Here is a 5,000-nt window from a genome sequence, read left to right as displayed (position 1 = left end):
CATCAGTACAATGCTACTCCATTCCTCCCAGAGCGAATTGTAAGAAATCCATCAACATTGCCAAAATTACTTTCCATAGACATGACCTTCCCTTTTACATAGGTGGGGATCCCTACCTGTCTGAACATACCAACCTCATCCTCGTCAGTGCCAAAATTGTTGGCGTTTAGGACACCCAGCCAAACACTGTCATTCCACAGCCAGATGCCCGCTATGTGCCCAACCTGGCCATACTCGATCAAACTGCTCTGCAAAATCACGCACATGTGCAAACTGTGGCGGCCCCCATAATGTATTTTATAGAGGCTGCCCCACCTACAAATTTGAGTCTGAGGTAGCAACTCTCAGATTCTGACTTGGACTCACTCTACGTGAAGCCAGACAGGAGGCACGTCGACAAGGCTTTTCTCTTACCCCCTACTCCAGTAATGTCGCTCACTCTGCCAATCCCCCTACCTCCCAAGCTCCTACACCCTCTCCTAAACCTAACCCCCTCCATCTAACTTCCCCTCTTCTACCTCCTACCTTCCCCAGTCAAATTCTTTTGCCATCCTAAATCCAGACACTCCAATCTCTACTACAGCCCCAACACCTTCCCTCTCCCTCCCCGCACTACCTGCAGCAGACAGAATAAACATTCCACCCCCTCTTCCCCTACCCCACAATCACCTCCACCTTCTTATGCCTCTATTCTTCAGACACCAGACTTCTCTTCCCCCCCCCCCTCACAAGAAAACCTTTATCTCACAAAACTCCCCAACCAACTCCATTACAGAAACTCATGAAGATATTCAAAACTAAATAATCGAGTCCCAAACTGACACTCATCCACCTTCAAATTCTATAACTCCCGCTCCCTCCACACTCAAAGTGACTGCTGATATCCATCCTCCTCCTACTCATATTCCCATTACACCCAATCCTACCCCATCCCAACAAAACTCATCCCCCCCCCCCCCCAACTCCAGCCCCACCTATATTAACCCTCCCACCATCCCCTCTAATCCTTCCACTCCCTCCTGGATACACATGTTAATCCCTTATATCACAAGTACCCTCTTCCCCAGACCCTCTACATCCTAATACCCCTCCTGATACAATACCACCTCCCCAACCTCATTCCTTATCCCACCCTCTAGCATTTTCCCCTTAAAATTCTCCAACACATACTACAATTGTTATCACTAAATCAACGAAAGTATAACTATCCTTCATTGGAACATTCACGGTTTCCGCTCTCACAGACCTGACCTTCGTCATATGCTCTCCTCTTATAACCCATCCATTATATGCCTTCAAGAAACTTTTCTTACACATTCTCCAATACCAATCCCCAATTACCATTTTGTCTCTTCCCCACCCTCCCTTTATGTCTTGTCCATACTTATCAACCAGAAAACACCTTATGTCATACCTCCCTTTCAAACCACTGTCCCTTGTACAGTTATTCGTATCTTTCTTCGCCGCTGGATCACAGTGATTTCAGTCTACTTCTCCCCTTCCCACCCCATTGACTTTGTTGCTTTTGAAAACCTAATTTTCCAACTTCAATCATCTTTCCACATAGTACGTGATTTTAACTGCCACCACACTCTTTGGGGTGATTCTATCACCAACACTCGTGGCCAAGCTCTAGAGCACTTCCTCTCCACAGCTGATCTTATTATTCTAAATTCAGATCACCCCACACACTTTGATACACTCATGCAGTCTTTTTCATGCTCTCTATGCTCCCCTTCTCTTCATTTAGATTTCCACTGGTCAGTTCTAGACCACTTTCCCTATAGTGACCACTTTCCAGTTCTCCTTTCTCCTACTTCATATGTACCACTCCTAACTCCCCACGCTGGTGCTTTGATAGAGCCGACTGGCATACTTTCACTTCCATCCTCCCTCTCATCCGTATCAGAAATGATACAATTTAACATAACTACAGTCCTAAGAGCTGCCCATACAGCTATCCCTCGAACCTGAAGACCCTATACCTCCAAATGTCTTCCATGGTGGAATTCTGATTGCACTAAAGCACTCCGTTTAAAACGTGCAGCCTGGAACAGTTACTGCTACAAACGAGGTACCACAAATCAACTATCAGCTCTTATCTCCTTTAAAAGAGCATCTGCCTGTCTTTGTCGTACAATCTGGAATAGTAAAACAAATAGCTGGCGAAATTATGTTTCCTCAATTACATCCTCTACATGTCTCAAATGTTTGGCACCGGATCCACAAACTATCAGGCAAACATCCCCCCCATCCAGCCCCCTGTCCTCTATATTCGAGATACCCTCATCTCTGATCCTCCTGAAGTTGCTAATGAACTGGGTGATTATTTCAGCCAGGTCAGTAGTGGTTCTCACCTTTCTCCACACTTCTCTTCTATTAAAACCATCAGGGGATGTACCCCCATTATCTTCACCCTATCCTCTGCTGAGTCCTATAATGCTCCCTTTTCTTCCTCTGAACTCAGTGCTGCCCTAAAATCGTGCCGCAACACTCATGAAGGCCCTGACGGTATTCACTACCGTATGCTCCAAGAACTATCTTCCTCCTAATCCTTAATATTAACAATTTACAACCACATATGGACATCAGGAAATTTTCCTTCTCATTGGCGAGAAGCTCTTATCTTCCCCTTCCTGAAACCCAATAAATTGGGTACCCTCCTTCAAGACTATCGCCCCATCGCACCAACTAGTTGCTTAAGCAAACTACTAGAGCGAATGGTTAACTTCCGCTTAATGTGGTATCTTGAATCCCACAATCTTATCTCTCCTTCCCAGTTTGGTTTTCGCCGTGCCCGAAGCAAAACTAACCCCCTTGCTCATTTTGAGACATATATTACATCCGCATTTGCACGCCATGAATCCGTACTAGCTATATTTTTTTACCTAGAAAAAGCATATGATACAACATGGAGGTACCATATTCTCCAACAATTGTCCTCTCTAGACATACAGGGAAACATGGGTGTCTTCATAGTCTTTCCTCTCCCAACGCACTTTCCAGGTCAAAATTGCCTCTGCCACATCATCCTCCTTTCCTCAAATTGAAGGCGTCCCACAAGGCAGTGTGCTTAGTACCACCTTATTCCTTCTTGCTGTAAATGACATTGCCTCAGTTCTACCACCAGGAGCCCGGTCATCACTATATGTTGATGATTTAACCATCTAGGCCTCTGGCACATCCATACCAAATCTCTACCAATTTCTTCAATCTGCAATATCATCAGTATCCTCCTGGGCCACAAACCATGGCTTCTGCTTTTCTACCTCAAAATCTTTCTCCATCCTTTTCTCTCGCACACATGTAGGTTCTCTACCTATACTCTTCTTATATGACACTCCACTCCAACACCGTTCCTCTGGTAAATTCCTAGGTGTCGGCACATCCATACCAAATCTCTACCAATTTCTTCAATCTGCAATATCATCAGTATCCTCCTGGGCCACAAACCATGGCTTCTGCTTTTCTAGCTCCAAATTTTTCTCCATCCTTTTCTCTCGCACACATGTAGGTGCTCTACCTTCACTCTTCTTATATGACACTCCACTCCAACACCGTTCCTCTGGTAAATTCCTAGGCGTCATTTTTGACTCCAAACTATCCTAGCAAGACAATATTCTTTACATCAAATAAAAAGCTCGCCACCGTTTCCGAATCTTACAAACACTATCTCATTTATCCTGGGCTCAGATCGAAAAATTCTCCTTCATCTTCATGTCACCTTGATCCTCTCCACTCTTGATTATGGATGCCATATCTCCTCCTCTGCCTCAACTTCTCTCCTTGCCCATCTTGATACAATCCATCACTGTGGTCTTCGCTTAGCCCTAGGTGCCTGTACACTGAATCAGGCATACTATCTCTCTTTCGATGCCGTGCCCTTCTACTCTCTCCGATGTTATGCTCGATTCCACCAACTTCCCCTCACTAAACTAACTATCCCACAATCCCTACTTCCTACCTTTGCTTCTTCTCCACGTTTACCTACTCCTTTCTCCACTCCCATTCCCCTTTTCCTCATCTCCGACCCCTCCCGTTTTCTGTCCATTCAGTCCCTCCATGGCTTATACCTTGCCCCCATATTTGCTCCTCTGTCTTCCCTGACCCACCAAAATCAAATATTCCTCCTTTCCTTCTCACCCACTTCCTTGACCATGCCTCCACTCATTCCTCCAGTATTCACCGACGGCTCCAAAACCACCTCCGGTGCTGGTTTTGCAGTAATCTTCCCAACTCGTACTTAAAAAATACCCCATCTGGCCTGAATCCAGGGTCCTTACTACAAAAACTGTATGCACTCCTTTTAGTCTTAAAACACATATACTCACTCCCCTCTTCCTCTTTTACAATTTTTACCGACTCCCGTAACTCATTAACTCTCATAAAGTCAATACACACGACCAACCCCCTTGTTTGTAAGATCCAGAACTGGTTGTTCTACTTGTATATATATATATACATATGTATATTTATTATGCATGTGTGTATGTGTGTGTGTGTGTGTGTGTGTGTGTGTGTGTGTGTGTGTGTGTGTGTGTGTGTGTGTGTGTGTGTGTGTGTGTGTGTGTTATATATACATATTGAATATCATAAATAATATATATACACACATATATGAATATACATACATATATATATATATATTATATATATACATAATAAATATACACATAAACATATTATACATACATACACACACACACACATATATATATATATATATATATATATATATATATGATACATATATAATATATATATGATACATATATAATATGTATAATATAAATATAAATATATATATATATATATATATATATATATATATATATATATATATACACACACACACACACACACACACACATATATATATATACACATATACATACATACATACATACATACATACACACATACACACATAGTGTGTATGTGCATGTGTGTGTTATAATTTTGTTTATGTATATGTGTGCATAAGCATGTGTGATTGTAAT

The 5,000-nt window shown here is 42.6% G+C and overlaps 1 protein-coding gene across 2 annotated transcripts in view; it reads right to left on the bottom strand.

Annotated features, from left to right (window-relative positions):
* Nucleotides 1-5,000, bottom strand: part of LOC125029729 (decapping and exoribonuclease protein-like) — a 21,060-nt gene that overhangs the window by 2,880 nt on the left and 13,180 nt on the right. The gene's annotated exons all lie outside the window — the stretch shown is intronic.

The sequence above is a fragment of the Penaeus chinensis genome, chromosome 10 (assembly GCF_019202785.1).
Source record: "Penaeus chinensis breed Huanghai No. 1 chromosome 10, ASM1920278v2, whole genome shotgun sequence".
Taxonomy (NCBI): domain Eukaryota; kingdom Metazoa; phylum Arthropoda; class Malacostraca; order Decapoda; family Penaeidae; genus Penaeus; species Penaeus chinensis.
The sequence above is the reverse complement of the archived record's forward strand: the minus strand, read 5'-3'. Positions and strand labels throughout refer to the sequence as shown.